This window comes from Neovison vison, chromosome 6 (assembly GCF_020171115.1).
Source record: "Neovison vison isolate M4711 chromosome 6, ASM_NN_V1, whole genome shotgun sequence".
NCBI lineage: Eukaryota > Metazoa > Chordata > Mammalia > Carnivora > Mustelidae > Neogale > Neogale vison.
The window spans coordinates 97431278-97448889 of record NC_058096.1 but is presented as its reverse complement, the minus strand read 5'-3'; the positions used below and the strand labels follow the sequence as shown (position 1 = coordinate 97448889).

Sequence of the window (17612 nt, the reverse complement as noted above, 5' to 3'; positions counted from 1 at the left end):
TCAATTATATTAAGCTGGTTGTTAGTATCATTCAGCTCTTCTATATTCTTACTGATTTTTCACCTACTGGTTTCATCAACTATTAAGAGTATCATAACTGTTTGGTTTTTTCTTTGAGTATTGTAAATTCCAACTAAAATTTTGAGTTCGTTCTCCTTAAAATTTGATAGGTTTTGATTTATGTATTTCTGAAGAACTATTATTAGGGGTATAAATGTTTAGGCTTGTTATATTTTCTTGATGAATTAGGCCCTTTGTATTTTGTTTTTATATAACCCAGGTAATATTTTGTTCCAAACTGACATTGCTTATATAAATAACTGATACTAAAATCGCCATTCCAACTTTATTTTAACTAGTGTTACTATGACGTATCTTTCCCCATCTTTTAAACTATTTATATTTTTATAGTAAAGTGTACTTCTTTAGGCACCAAAACTATTTGAAGTTTGCTTTTTTTATCCAATCTGACAATCTCTGCCTTTTAAATGGAGATGTTTAAATTACCTCCAATGTGATAATTGTTATGGTTAGGTTTGACTCTATGTTACATATTTTCAGTCATCCCATGTGTTCTATAGCCTCTTTTGACTCCTTTTAGGCTTACCTTGTGATTAAGTGAAAGTTTTTAAATTCCATTTTATGTCTTCTGTTGGCATATTAGATAAAACTCTGTTTTGCTATTTTAGTCATTGACATAGAGTTTATAATATGCATCTTTAACCTACTGCAGTCCACTTTTGGGTAACATTATACAACTTTATGTACAGTATAAGAATCTTCTAAGAGTGTACTTTCATTTCTCTCTTCCTGGATTTAATGCTATCACTGACATACATTTTATCTATATACATGTTATAAACACTTCAAATGTTTTGTTTAAATAGTCAATTACCTTTTCAAGAGATTTAAATAATTTAAAAATTATACATGTTACTCATGTGGCTTCTATTCCCAGTGCTCTTCACTTCTTTGTGTAGACTCATGTTCTTGTCCGGTATTACATTTCTTCTGCTCAAGGACTGCCTTTATCACTTCTTATAGTGCCTACTGATGATTAAATTCTTTAAGCTTTCATTATTTCGCTCTAGTGTTTGAAGGATACTTTCTTGGTATAGAGAATTCTTGGTTGACAGTTTTTAAAAGGTACTTTGAAGTATTTTGCTCACTGTCTTCTTACTCGCATTTTTTCCAATGAAAATTCTGGTTGATATCACTGTCTTTTTCTTCTGTATGTCAAGGTTTTTTTTTTCCTCTCAGATTCTTTTTTTATATTTTTTTATTATTACTGGTTTTGAGCAATTGATTATGATGCGCTTGGTGTCATTTTTTATATATCTCTTGTGACTGGGGCTCATTGAGCTTCTCAGATCTGCAGGTTTATATTTTTCATCACTTTTGGAAAATTTTCAACAATTATTTCTTCAAATGTTTTTTTCTGTAACCCCTTCTCTCTTCTCTGCTTTAGAGACTCCAATTATATACATGGTAGGCCTCTTGAAGTTGTACCGCAGATCACTGATAACACAGTTCATTTTTCTAAATTCTTTCTGTGTTTCATTTTGAATAGGTTCTACTGTGGTTTTTTTATTTTTGTGTCTTGTGTTCATGACTTTTCTTCTGCAGGGCTAACCTGCTATTATCTTTCAACCTATTTTTTATACATACATTAGTTTTCAGGTTTTAGAAGTTAGATTTGGGTCTTCTTTTACATCTTCTATGTCTCTATCTAACTTTGTTTAGACATCTAGGAAACAGTTATAGTAACTGTTTTGATTCTTACCTGCCAATTCTAACATCTTGACTACCTACCTCTAGTTCAGTGTCAGTTGACTTATTTTCCTCATTCAGGGTCATGTTTTCCATCTTTGCATGACTGGTAACCCTGGGTTAGACACCAAACATTTTTAATTCTACTTTGTTGGGTACTTAACATGTTTGTAGTCCGATTAGATATTCTTGAGCTTTGTTCCAGGCTTCTGTTAAGTTACCTGGAAATAGTTTGGTCCTTTGATGTCTTGCTTTAGGAAGTATTAGGTAGGTACAGAGCAGTGCTTAATCTAGGGCTAATTATTTTCCACATCTACCCATATAAGACATTCCTATGTACTCTACATTCTCTGTGCCTCACAAATTATGAGTCTTACCATTCTGGCTGGTAGCAACATGTGCTGACTCTAGTTCTGTGTGCACACTGTGCTGTTTACTTTAATATTTTTGGATAATTTTTTTCTGCCCTCTGATAGCCTACTTACATGCATCCTCTAACCATTGTGCTGAAACCTGAGTGAATTGTGAAGATCTCAGCACTTCTCTATGTGTGAAGTTCTCTCAGCTCTGTGCCTTAGAGCTGCCTTGACCTCTTGTGCTCCATCTCTCCAACTCTGAGAGTTGGCTAGATTCTATCTGGGGTTTTCATCCCTATTCTGTGGTCTGGAAACTCTCCCAAGCAGCAGTAGTTGGGACAGTTACAGGACTCACTTTGCTTGTTCCTGTTTCTCAGGGATTGCTCTCTCATTTTTATTGTCTGACATACATGGTCTTATAACCACTTGTTTCATATACTTTATCTTATTTTATTTTGTTTTGTTTTTTGCTTATTCCAGGCAGGAGGTAAATCCAGTCTTTGTTATTCATTTTGGTCAGAAGAGAAGTAAACATATGACATTAAAAAAAAAAAAAAAAAGCATTCCTAATAGTCCACTAAAAGCATCTAAATCAAAGGTTGTTTTGTTTGTGCTTTATTTTGTTTTCCTGTAAAGGGTCAAATGGTATATATTTTAGACTTTGCAGTTCATATGGTCTCTCTTGCAACTACTTTACCATCGTATGAAAATAGCAATAGATAACAGGTAAACAATTGAGCATAGGTGTTCCAACAAAACGTTATTTTCTAAAACAGGAAGAAGACTGGATTTGGCTCATGGGCCCTAGTTTACCCTCTTCTGAGCTGGATCAATGCCACCCCAGTATCTCAGTGGTGAGGTACAACGGGCAATGTCTTAATCAAGTCTCCCAATACATAGCATTTTTTCCCCCAATATACAGTGCTAGATATTACTTGACTTCTGGTAAAGGTGAACAACATCACCTTGAAAATATTCTTCCCAAAATGTTTAAACTGATATAACTATGAAAAAATACTGAAACGAGTACTGATTGTGGGTTACTACAAAGAACAGTTGGAGTGGACCAGAAAGAACATACTGGCCAGGAAAAGATTAGATATTTTATTCTTTTTTTTTTTTAAGATTTTATTTGTTTATTTGACAGACAGAGATCACAAGTAGACAGAGAGGCAGGCAGAGAGAGAGAGAGGGAAGCAGGCTCCCTGCTGAGCAAAGAGCCCGATGAGGGACTCGATCCCAGGACCCTGAGATCATGACCTGAGCCGAAAGCAGCGGCTTAACCCACTGAGCCACCCAGGTGCCCTAGATATTTTATTCTTAATGTCCTGTCCCATTCACATTTAGAGTCAGAATGCAAATATAATGAATAAAATTCTAACTTGGTGAAGTATCTTGTATCACAGATTAAAGCTCAGCAATAATACTTCCCCCATCCATACAGCACTCATGATCCTTTCAGCATTCCTGTTTGGTACACAAAACAGGCTAGGAATAATACAAAGGTGTAACAATTATTCATTTTAAAGTTTTGATTTTATTTTTCTATTTGAATAATTTTAAAAATTCATTCTATGAATTTTATTTTAAAAATAAAACCTCATAATTCATTTTTTATTAAAAAATAAAAATCTCATAATCTCATTTTATATGAAATAATTCCCCTTTGGTAATAGTAAATATGAGTATGGTACAATCTAAAAGTACAGATGGTATCAAACCTGGAACGAAGTTTGGACTTTTCCTTAAATCTCATTTCTTTGAGTTCTTAATTTTATAAAATATATTTCTCCAATTTATGGACTATTTTCTTCAGTGTGTGGTAAGACCTTCCTGTATTACATGCATAGCTTCTATCGGTTCAGAAAGTAATTAATGTCTATAATTAGTACATGAAAATTAATACATGAAAAAAATTCCTTACTCCTAAGTAACTCTGGCTACTTCTCCCAGTGTTTTCACAGGAGAAATTACCATATAACCATGAAATTATAAGTGATTTTTTAAAAGTCAGTATTTCCATAAAGAAGATTTCATTCATGGAGCTTCTACCTCTGATAAAATAATTCATTACAAGGGGTTTCAGGTAAAATTCTCTCACATTTTCTCATCCAGCTGCTCATGAATTGTGCAGTAGGTATCATTGTCAATTTACAAATGGGAAATAACAATACCAGAGGATTAAAAGACCTAACATCACATATTTAGTGGGTAATGGGAGAGAACTGTTAAAAACATAAAAGCAAAATATTTAGAAGAATATGATCCCGGGGCACCTGGGTGGCTCAGTGAGTTAGGTCTTGATCCCAGGGTCCTGGGACTAAACCCCGCATCAGGCTCTCTGCTCAGCAGGGAGCCTGCTTCCTCCTCTCTCTCTGCCTACTTGTGATCTCTGTCAAATAAATAAATTTTTTAAAAATCTTAAAAAAAAAGAATTTTATTTTAAAACTCCTTATATATATATTTTAATAATATTCACAAACCTGCAACTCATCTTTTTAACTTTTTTAAAAGATTTATTCTTTATTTATTTTTGAAAGAGAGAGCGGCAGAGGGTGAGGGAGAGACAATCTCAAGCAGACCCACCTCCCCGAGCACAGAGCCCAGCTTGGGGCTCCATCCCACAGCTCCAAGATCAGACCCTGAGCTTAAATCAAGAGTTGGAGGTTTAACTGACTGAGCCACCCAGGTGCCCCTGTCCTTTTAATTTTATAATGATTTTTGTATTGCCTTTTTAAACTGAAGGATAAAATTAACATCTGTCTACTGAAGTTGACTGAACCATCAAACTCACTTTATACCCACTTCATTTCACAACCACAATTACACTTTCTCAGCCTGCAACATCAAAACAGAGGCATAGCTAGTCTTTTTCAGCTTTATGGTTACATAAAAGAAATATTCTAACAAATGCATTTCCCCATTTATTCATTGGTTAAAGAAAAAAAGAGAGAGAACTGTACTGACAAACATGAAATGGCATAAAACCAGAGTTTTAACCTAGATTTAAAAAAAAAAAGTTGTATCTCAAGTTTTAGATCTCTGGAAGATGTAGAGAAAGCAAACATCTCTGCTGAAATCTACAGATGTACCTACTAGCATATCTCTTCAACTTCAGTGAGTGGTTTACCATCAAAGTGTCACAACTTTCTATTTCCAAATGCTGAAACATAAAGAATTGAAACAGCATCTCTGGTGGTTTTTATCTTGGTCCACAGGGCTAAACCCAAAACAGACACCGAGAAACAGAAGCACCCATTGACGTTCATATCCTATGAACACACTATGGTAACTAGGCACCGAAGAAAACACTTTCATGGTTCTGCATAATAATACAGCATGATCTTCTCACCCATAACTCAGTTCTGTATTTTAAGACATCACAGAAACTTTCTGAGCTCAGCTACGGGAGAACAGACACCTGTGCTGTCTAGACATGCTTCATAATGTCATAGTATCTCAAAATCTTAACTTAATTATCTTAGCCTATGAAAGCAGTAAGGATCATAAAAATCAAATTTTGATTAGATTGACATCCTTAAGTAAATAAAATATTACCAGACTAATTTTTTTAAAATATTACTTTCACCATTTTATAGTAATAAAACAGATGAACATAAAAAATTACATATGAAAAAACAGTGGTAAAAATAATTTTCTAGGGGTGCCTAGGTGGCTCTGTCAGTTGAGCATTGGACTCTTTTTTTTTTTTTTTTTTGAGCACTGGACTCTTGATTTTGGGTTAGGTTGTGGTTTCTGGATTGTGGGACTGAGCCCACCCCCCTTGTCAGGCTCCATGCCCTGCAGGGAGTCTGCTTTTCTCTCTTTCCCTCTCCATCTGCCCCTCAGCCCGCTTGCACAGTCTCTCCCTCTAAAATACTAAATAAATAAATAAATAAATCTATAAATAATCTTTAAAAAACAGTAACAATTTTCCATATGATTCATACCAAGTGTGTGTCATTCAATTTGCATGTTATTCAAATGCCAGTTATGGACTATTATGATCACTATCTTTCTTCATAGCAAAACAAGTGGAAAAGGAGGAAACCAAAATTATCTTCAGTATTTTAAACTGTGCATTTCCTAAGATATTTTATTATAAACTGTTAGATACAATTATGAAACCATTCCATATATACACTAAAACATCTTACTGGCCTTTTTAATTATTTTCCTTGACCTTCAGATTATGCAGATAGGTGAGTCCCTATGTAGCAAAGTCCTTCCCTGGGAATAGTGCTCCATACAACCCAGTGTCTGCTGCTTAGCCAAGATAATAACTTACTTATGAATTTATCATAAAGTTACCTCAATTATCTTATTCACTATTAGACTAATATAAAGAGAAAAAAGTTTCCTAGAATTTATTGTATTTCTACTTGTATTTTTTTTTTAAAGATACTATTTATTTCAATTTCAAGTAGGTGGAGAGGCAGGCAGAGAGAGAGGGGAGGAAGCAGGCTCCCCACTGAGCAGAGAACCCGATGCGGGCCTTGATCCCAGGACCCTGAGATCATGACCTGAGCCAAAGGCAGAGGTTTAACCCACTGAGCCATCCAGGTGACCCTCTATTTGTATTTTAAATCATGACATTAACTGCAGAGATTTTATTCATTTTTTTATACTGCTTTAGGCACAGCACTGTCAGGAGACACCCAAATGTCCTCTATTAACAAATTTTCTTTTTTTTTTTTAAGATTTTATTTATTTATTTGATTGAGAGAGAGAGAGAGAGAGAGAGCATGAGAGGGAGAAGGTCAGAGGGAGAAGCAGACCCCTTGCTGAGCTGGGAAACTGATGCAGGACTCGATCCCAGGACTCCAGGATCATGACCTGAGCTGAAGGCAGTCACTCAACCAACTGAGCCACCCAAGCACTCTACTAACCTCTTTTCGCTAGAAGTCATTTTCATCCTAATTCTTTATTTCAGATTTCTAATTTTGCTTACTATAATCTATGCTTATTAATGGCCTCAATAGTGTGCAAATTCAAGAGAAACATGAGGTCACTGTATTATCTAGAAGACAACTTCCATCCATTCTTCAAGTTATGTCAGATTAACATTAAATCCCCATAGAACTATTTTCCAGGTAGTCTTAAGAATGAACAAGAAGGGGGTGCCTGGGTGGCTCAGTGGGTTGAGCCTCTGCCTTCGGCTCAGGTCATGATCTCGGGGTCCTGGGATGGAGCCCCGCATCGGGCTCTCTGCTCAGCAGGGAACCTGCTTCCCCTACTCTCTCTGCCTCTCTGCCTACTTGTGGTCTCTGACTGTCAAATAAATAAATAAAATCTTTAAAAAAAAAAAAAAGAATGAACAAGAAGTTTACAATAATCACGTTCTGAAGTTTCAGACCATGAACCTAATTTTCTTGGCTTAAAAATTTTTAGTTATACCAAAGAACATTCCAGTGTGAAGAGTTAAAACAAAACAAAAGGATAAACTAAGGATGAAGAATGAAGGGTGTTTTGGTTAATAAAACAATACAAACTGAAAGGAAGGAAGGAAAAGAGAGAGAGAAATGCCATGGATAAACTGTGACTGTAGGGAAGATACTTAATTTCTGATCCTCAGTTTTGCAATCTAGACAATCGTTATAATATCCTTGATAAGAGATTTATCACGTCTTTTCAACTCGTGCACCTTGAGTCTTTTTCTCTGGGCTCTGGAGTATCCCTAAGTGAAACAGAACCACTTCACAGCTCTATTAGTTATGCAGGAAAAAAGGTGGTTGATAGGAAGCATTTTTTCCTCTTCCTTTTTTTTTTCTCTTTCAGCCGTGATGGAAGTGCCATAAGGAAATGACCCAATGTGAAGTTCTATGTAGGAAAGCGGTGGTAAAGTAGGAAGAATCACAGATACAATTTATACATGGAATTTGTCCTTTATACCAACTCATTATATTCAACTAAACAACAAGTTGATAAATTGTTAAGTTCTTTTCTTACTTTTTACTTAGTAGAAATATAGAAACTAAGGTAGGCAATTCACCAAATACCAAATTAAAATAACTTAGAAGCTGGGAATAAAACACTGTCACCCTTGGTGTTTTTTGGCAGGGCCAGTAAGTAAACCACCAGCTCTCCTCTGCTTAGAATAGCACGTCAGGAGCCTGCCCAGTGTTCTCGATCACTATCTTCTTCCATACCTACTTACTAACAGAATCAAGTGTAAAAGAATTCAATAGAAATGTGAGTCTCCTTTTATTAACATAAAATCCAGTCCTTTCAAAAACATTTTATCCAATTAACTTAACTCCCCACAGTCAAGGGACAGTCTCTAATAATTTGGGGGAAAATGAATGATATTTCAAGGTTTTCACTGATATAAAATGTGTCTTCTAATTAATAACAGTAAAGAGAGAAAATTAAGATAAATAAAGGAAAATTATTTCCAAGTATAGAAAGCCCCCACACAAAGAAAGAGAATTCAAATTTTAGTCCTTGAGTAGCCTGGGGAACATTCATTTCCAGAAAAGTATCTTCTGGAATCATTTTTTTCAGAAAAATCTTGTATATTCCTTCTGGAAATACAGTTAAGACACTAGTTATTTGTGATTGTTTTTCTCTTCTAACAAGGAGAAAAAAATGAAACCAAACTCTCAATTCAAAACTGAACAGCCGAATAATAGTATTCCAAAAGTGAAGTGAAGGTTCTACTTCTATGCCATTATGCCTTATTTCATATTTACTAGAGAATTGGTGAGAGTTGATATAGTAAACAGAACTCCCCTGTCCTTATCTGCCAAAGCAGTGTAACTCCAAAGATAATAATTCCCTATAAACTTAAATAACTTAGTATTTCTGAGCCACATAAACAAAATAAAACAGGGACAGCAATGACTGTCTCACAAGAAGACTGTAGAGAGTGGATGGTATGTGTATAAGAAGCAAATGGCAGGTGAGAACATACAATAACCTACACATAACTTATTATTCATGGTATTGTGTAACTTAGTTTTTTAGGCAAAATAAATGTTCGTGGACTCTGTAAAAGCAAAGCAGAATTTTACTACAAATAACTTTAGCTTTTTAAGGGTGTTATATTTTAGAGGAGATCCAAAATTAAGTTAATCTATCCTTGTATCACAGTAACATTCCTGGCAAAGCACTCTCTTCTTGTCTTCTCCATGTCCACTTAGATGTTCTACTGCCATCTCAAGGGCTCTCCCTCACAGACTGGGTTTCCTCCATATCTCCGTGTCAGCCCCTCCTCTGCCCCATCCTGCTCCATCTTTCTTCATCTCAGCGAAAGATCTCATTGAGATCATCCCAGAGAAAATTATATATATTACTACTATACCTGTACACCTACTTTCTCAGTTCCAATTCTTCCTGGATGGGGATGATGGAACAACCTCCCTAATAGTTCCTGTTAACAATAGTAAATAAGCTGAATTATAAATGCACTAACTAAAATAATACTTAGCATGTATCTAAAAATATATTTTCAAGACAGTGATGATTAATTTAATCGTGCTCCATTCCTCCTCTTAAGTATGTATTAAAAATTAATAAAAAAAGTTTAAAAAGTATACATTATTACTGTGGGGAAAAATCTATCATGTATTGTTAATTTTTAACAAAGCAAATTGCTGAATAATATCTTACATCACCCCATTTTGTAAAAGAATAAACTATACACTTATTCATATGATAGATACTAGAAATATATATATAAAAGCATATTACATGAGGCATAGTAGCATATGTGAATATATTTAGGATTATGAATTTGTTCACAGTGATCATATCTGTGCAATGAGGTTACAGACAATGGAAGAGGAGATTTTATTTACTCATTCATTTCTTTTATAAGAGATATCGGGGAATTTTGTTTAACTTTACTTTTTGTTGTTTTTTAACCATATTTTTTAGGTATACTGTCAAAAATTATCGAGTGAGATTAAAGAAGCCAACAGGACTTCTGACTTATTGTTTTATCCTTCACTATACTGTCTGCTTTTTCTAAGAAACAGAGAACATGTATTTCTTTGGTGATTTGAAAAATGTAAAAGCTTATGTTGTTTTTAATTAAAAACATGGATTTAGGCAAGGTTACCTTTATTGGCAGATAAAGCCTTGAGTAGATTGTCTTCATTCTAGCAGGGAATTATTTAGACAAGTTGTCATTTATCACACCATCTCAAAGTTCTATTAAAATGGGCAACAAAACAATGCCTTGCAGTGCTGTTGCAAGTATAAGCTAATATAAGTGGATTATGTATAAGAGGTTTAACAAGCTACGGGGGATCCAAAAGGGTTATAAGAAAAAAAAGAAATCCAGCCCAATATATTCTCTACTCTTATAAATACTGTACTGTTAAATGAGAATTATAAGATAAGAATCAGAGAGTTTCCTTTTGTTGCTGGCCCTAGAAGTCTAATTTTCTTCATCTAAAAGACTTCACCAGAAATCCTCTCCTCAAAAAGTTGTTTCTAATAGCTCAGCAGATTAGGCTTTCTTCGAGGGTGGCAGTTCCCATGCCTGTCACTAGAGATGTCCGCTTAGAACCAACACTGGCATTTTGAATGATATGGTAAATGTTTGAATTATGTACCTCTGAGGTTCCCTCCATGTGTAAGCTCCTGAGCTACAAACTTCCTCTTTTCAGGAGCTTACAAAATCTCCCATTTCCTAACAGATTATTATAAACATCCATCCTGTCAGTTAGTGCTATGAAGGGCATGTATATATATATAGATAGAGAGAGAGAAAGCCAAGAGCCCTAGGGAAGAGTAAGTACATTAACAATGCTAAAAGAAGGACAAAGTGACTGCAGTCCAGTTAGCAAAGGTGAGTATGGAAAACAGATAAAACTGGAAAAGTTGGCAGAGGCCAAACCATGGAGGATATTTTACAAAGGAAATCAATGACGCAGAAGGGTTTTTAACTGGACTCTATGAAAAGATGATCAAATAACCAGTCAGATTATGTTAAGACGTCATGCTAAGATACCAGTTGTGGCTGTGGTATTAAGATTGAAAGGAGCCAGCGAAAGTGAGTTTATGTCAATCCTTAACTCACAGCCCTCCAGAGATTCTTCATCTCAAACAGAATAAAAGCTGAAGTCCTTAAAGTATCCTACAAGGCTTTCTATGATCTGGCTCCCCATTTCTCAGATTGCAGTTCCCACAAATCTCTTTTACAAATATTGCATGATATCAAAAGTCAAAAGTACTTTTTGAAAGATTTTATTTATTTATTTATTTATTTGGGCAGGAGGAGAGAAACAACATGAGAACAGAGAGGGTCAGAGGGAGAATCAGGTCCCCGCTGAGCCAGGAGCCCAATGCGGGACTTGATCCCAGGACTCTGGGATCATGACCTGAGCCAAAGGCAGTTGCTTAACCAACTCAGCCACCCAGGTGCTCCAAAAGTCAAAAGTATTTTAAAGAGCAAACTTTTGGCCACTGAAAAAAATTTCTTTTTTTTTTTTTTTAAAGATTTTATTTATTTATTTGACAGAGAGAAATCACAAGTAGATGGAGAGGCAGGCAGAGAGAGAGAGAGGGAAGCAGGCTCCCTGCTGAGCAGAGAGCCCGATACGGGAACTCGATCCCAGGACCCTGAGATCATGACCTGAGCCGAAGGCAGCGGCTTAACCCACTGAGCCACCCAGGCGCCCCTGAAAAAAATTTCTTGAAGTAAATTAGACTCCTACTAATCAGAGAATCCTACAAAAATAACCTCATTCCACCCTTCTTATAGAAGATAACAATTACAAAAAACACCCCTCATGGCCAACCCTGTGTAGACATCTAAAATCCTGTCTGTGTACCTGGTGAACCCACAGTATTGGAGAAACACCAATGTCTGGGGCTGTCTTCCCTGGCTTTTAATCTCAAGAGAGAAAGACTGGACAGTGGGAGCCTAGTCAGCTATAAGAAAAGTCCGACCTCCTTAAAGCAGGGCATGTCAATATTCAAGCACCCAGCTTGTCTTCAAGGATCTAATCATTGATTGACTCAATTCTCCGACCTTCACCTGAGCATGAAGCGTAAAATGACAGACCTTAAAGTAAATCAAGGTAATTTTTTCCTGCTGCACTTAGTTTAATGGCAATTCTTTGAGCTTGTATATATACCATATATATCTAGTATATATTGACCATCAACAAAAGCATCAACAAAAGATAAAATAAGCTCATGATGACTTCAGACATTTTCCACAAGACTGGGATGTACCAAATTTTTGAAGAGGAAGCAAGAGGACGCTCTTTGTTCTATTCCTTAAAATTTCATACCTAAACTTCCCAGAAACTCGGGGGGAAAAAATGAAGCAGAACAAATGTCTTCACAACCACCAGCTGAGAAGCCCCATGTTATAACGACTTGAGCATCTCTGAGGAGATAATAATGATGATGATCGATTGATTAGATTAGATTCAGCTTTATTTTGAAAATGGCCTTTGGTTTCTATCTTCTTAAATGTAATAGGCTTGCTCCCAAATTAAAGAAAATCAGGTAAGAGTGTGAATAATTATAGTTAGGGATTAGAGAATGTCATGGTCATTACTTAAAAAACAAACAAACAAACAAAAAAACCGATTACTGTTCCCTGCTCATGATACCAATAGGAGGAAACATTAGTTCTGCACCTTGGAAATCTTTCTCATACTTTGGAGAGAATATCAGCCATTTAAGCACTTCAGTGAAAATATTTTTCTCCTTGTCTGTGTAGATTTGGTAATACCTTCCAAAATAGCTTAGTTTTCCAATTACACTTTACTGGCTGTGCCTTTGTTCGCTTTCTCAGGCATGTTTCATAAGCAACCGAGAAACATAGTTTACTCTAAAGTCATGGATTTTTTTTTTCTTTTCCTTTATCTATGAAAAAGAAAATCATTCTAGATAACTTCTGCCTTCTTTAACCTTCAGCATTTTTTAAGTTCCAAATTTTTGGTATGCAGTATTAAAAAAAAAAACCACTTTTTTATAAAGGTTAGAAAAAGAATTGATTGAATTTTCAAGCTTTTTTCAACTATAATTATACAAGTCTGATAAAGTCTGAAATAGACATTGATTTCTTCAATGTTTTAACAGTCAAGCCTTTTTTTTTTCAAGCACTGAAGGTACAGATGATTAAACCAGCAATATTAAGCAAGATGTGAAGGGGTTGGAGATAAGGGATTAGTTATGCATACATGATTCAAAGGGAGTTGTCTAATAGAAACTTGATATACAACTTGCTAGAAAGCCCTTTATCTAAGGATTCCCAAGTTTCAAACAACCTTTTACTGGATATTTTATAACCTATTGTTATGGGGCTCTTGCTTTGAACCTAAATTATTATTTTCTTTTTTTAATGATAACTAAAGCTAAGACTCTGAATAAAGAATATTTCTTTTTAATTTGAGAACTATTGCTGAATTAAAACATAATTGTCTATTGATCATTTTGCTATTCTGGAAGTCTAATTTTTAGGAACATAGCGATTGTGTTCGCCAATCTAATTAACATTGGATCAACCCCACTCTTGGAATATGGTCCAAGCAGATGCACAAAGAAATAATTAGATCCTCCTGTTTATGACTCATTGAAGAAAAAAAAAGGCAACAAGATATTCTACGACTCAGGTATGTCCCTCACCATTATGATCAAATTAAAGAACAAAGAAAAAGAAAAAGACTATAGGACTCTTAATATTGCTTATACCGTAAAAATGGTTATTGTATAATGCTACATAAAGTGCTTTGACCTCACTGAGTAAGCAATTAAAATATTACACTCAGCTTTTTAGGACAAAATCTTAAATTACATCAGGCACCAAACAAGTTATTTTCTTAAAAAATGAAGATGTAGCTTAAAGTATCTCTAAGATGTTTCTTAGTTTTATTAGATAGAAACTATACAATGTTTTACATATTGATAGTATATTTAAAACTTGAATTTTCCTTATGTGCATATTTACATGGATTTCTTCCTTTCTAACCAATCAAAAGACCAATGCATTGCTCGGTGTAGCTTGGATGCTCAAAGACTATTGTTATAAGGCAAAACCTAAGGCATTTCCACATGAATTTCTGGCGTAAAAAAAAAAAATCAGTAATAATCAAAGAATGAGAAAGAGAGAGGTTATGTGTGTATGTTTTCTTTTCCGCACCTGAGTGAGCTTACCTTAAGGTTAATGCCCAATGACATCCTCAGACCTATAAACAGGAACAGAAAACAGTCTCTGCTACCAAGAGAATGTTATGGAGCAAGGTCATCCCAAAGCTGTGGAGTCAAAACCTTTTCAGATGACCATGGGGCTCCAAAAAGCTTGCCCACCCAGGAAAGTCAGGTTTGGGTAAGTAAAAACTGGTTTTTACTGCCTGATTTGCCACACAAACGACAAAAAATGAGAACAGTATCTGTCAGGAAGAGAAACAAGCATTCACATAAAAGAGAAAAATACAGAGAAAACAGAGAAGTTCAATGGACAAATAGTAGAATCGAGTACAACATCAACAAAAACCTCACAGATTTCTGCTCTGATCTTTATGATTTCTCTTCTCCTGCTGGGCTTAGGGTTTCTTTCTTGTTCTTTCTCCAGCTCCTTTAGGTGTAGGGTTAGGTTGTGTACCTGAGACCTTTCTTGTTTCTTGAGAAAAGCTTGTACCGCTATATATTTTCCTCTCAGGACTGCCTTTGTTATGTCCCACAGATGTTGAACCGTTGTATTTTCATTATCATTTGTTTCCATGATTTTTTTCAATTCTTCTTTAATTTCCCGGTTGACCCATTCATTCTTTAGAAGGATGCTGTTTAGTCTCCATGTATTTGTGTTCTTTCCAAACTTCCTCTTGTGGTTGAGTTCTAGCTTCAGAGCATTGTGGTCTGAAAATATGCAGGGAATGATCCCAATCTTTTGATACCGGTTGAGTCCTGATTTAGGACCAAGGATGTGACCTATTCTGGAGAATGTTCCATGTGCACTAGAGAAGAATGTGTATTCTGTTGCTTTGGGATGAAATGCTCTGAATATATCTGTGATGTCCATCTCATCCAGTGTATCATTTAAGCCAAAGTTGGTGGCATCACAATTCCGGACTTCAAGCTTTATTACAAAGCTGTCATCATCAAGACAGCATGGTACTGGCACAAAAACAGACACATAGACCAATGGAACAGAATAGAGAGCCCAGAAATAGACCCTCAACTCTATGGTCAACTAATCTTCGACAAAGCAGGAAAGAATGTCCCATGGAAAAAAGACAGCCTCTTCAATAAATGGTGTTGGGAAAATTGGACAGCCACGTGCAGAAAAATGAAATTGGACCATTTCCTTACACCACACACAAAAATAGATTCAAAATGGATTAAGGACCTCAATGTGAGAAAGGAATCCATCAAAATCCTTGAGGAGAACACAGGCAGCAACCTCTTCGACCTCAGCCGCAGCAACATCTTCCTAGGAACATCGCCAAAGGCAAGGGAAGCAAGGGCAAAAATGAACTTTTGGGATTTCATCAAAATCAAAAGCTTTTGCACAGCAAAGGAAACAGTTAACAAAACCAAAAGACAACTGACAAAATGGGAGAAGATATTTGCAAACGACATATCAGATAAAGGACTAGTGTCCAAAATCTATAAAGAACTTAACAAACTCAACACCCAAAGAACAAATAATCCAATCAAGAAATGGGCAGAGGACATGAACAGACGTTTCTGCCAAGAAGACATCCAGATGGCCAACAGACACATGAAAAAGTGCTCCATATCACTCGGCATCAGGGAAATACAAATCAAAACCACAATGAGATATCACCTCACACCAGTCAGAATGGCTAAAATCAACAAGTCAGGAAATGACAGATGCTGGCGAGGATGCGGAGAAAGGGGAACCCTCCTACACTGTTGGTGGGAATGCAAGCTGGTGCAACCACTCTGGAAAACAGCATGGAGGTTCCTCAAAATGTTGAAAATAGAACTGCCCTATGACCCAGCAATTGCACTACTGGGAATTTACCCTAAAGATACAAACGTAGTGATCCAAAGGGGCACGTGCACCCGAATGTTTATAGCAGCAATGTCCACAATAGCCAAACTATGGAAAGAACCTAGATGTCCATCAACAGATGAATGGATCAAGAAGATGTGGTATATATACACAATGGAATACTATGCAGCCACCAAAAGAAACGAAATCTTGCCATTTGCGACAACATGGATGGAACTAGAGCGTATCATGCTTAGCGAAATAAGTCAAGCAGAGAAAGACAAATATCATATGATCTCCTTGATATGAGGAAGTGGTGATGCAACATGGGGGCTTAAGTGGGTAGGAGAAGAATCCATGAAACAAGATGGGATAGGGAGGGAGACAAACCATAAGTGACTCTTAATCTCATGAAACAAACTGTGGGTTGCTGGGGGGAGGGGGGTTGGGAGAAGGGGGGTAGGGTTATGGACATTGGGGAAGGTATGTGCTTTTGGGTAAATTGGAAGGGGAGATGAACCATGAGAGACTATGGACTCTGAAAAACAATCTGAGGGGTTTGAAGTGGCGGGGGGGGGGGTGGGAGGTTGGGGGTACCAGGTGGTGGGTATTATAGAGGGCACAGCTTGCATGGAGCACTGGGTGTGGTGAAAAAATAATGAATACTGTTTTTCTGAAAATAAATAAATTGGAAAAAAAAAACTCACAGAAAGACAGCAGATTTCAACCAATGCATATAGATTTTCAGGAATGATTTCTTTTGCTGAAAAGAAAACAGGAAATTAGAAAGAAAAAGTTTCACATGGATGAAATGTAGAGCCAGCTGTTTGAATAACTTAAAGTATGAGTACTTCTGAGAAAAACACACACAAAATAAGTGAGATATATCTTCTTAAAGATTAGGAAAAACTCAAGCTGCTATTAAGAAAATCATGAGTGAGGGCACCTGGATGGCTCAGTGGGTTAAGCCTCTGCCTTTGGCTCAGGTTATGATCTCAGGGTCCTGGGATCAAGCCCCGAACCCGGTTCTCTGCTCAGCAAAGAGCCTGTTTCCCCCTCTCTCTCTGCCTACTTGTGATCTCTCTCTCTCTGTCAAATAAATAAATAAAATCTTTAAAAAAAAAGAAAGAAAGAAAGAAAAGAAAAGAAAATCATGAGTGAAATAATAATGACCTTAAAAGTAAGAAGTTTTGTACCAAGAGCTAGAATAAACTGTTTGCACAAACAAACAAAAAAAAAACCAATACTAGGTAAGATGATGCAATATTCAAATAATAAATATTGTGGCTCTGAGGTTAATATGCTAGAAAATCACAAGCTGCAAATGCATCTATATAATGCGTTCAGCTTAAAACCATAGAAGATCAGCGTAAAGAAAAAAAGGAAAGAATACATAATTTCTGATGCCATCAGTTTATTCATGAGCCAGTCTTATATAAATGTTTTTGTTTCCCAGTCAGTGACTTCCAAGAGGTCCCAAGAGAAATATACCTTTCTTTCCCACTGGGATAGCTCTGCCATTTCTGGTGACATAGTTTTTGAAAATGAAGAATAGATTATGA

At 36.0% G+C, this 17612-nt stretch overlaps 1 protein-coding gene across 4 annotated transcripts in view; it reads right to left on the bottom strand.

Moving 5' to 3' along the window:
• The window catches only part of NLGN1 (neuroligin 1), an 837296-nt gene that overhangs the window by 615520 nt on the left and 204164 nt on the right, over positions 1-17612 (bottom strand). The window lies entirely within an intron of this gene.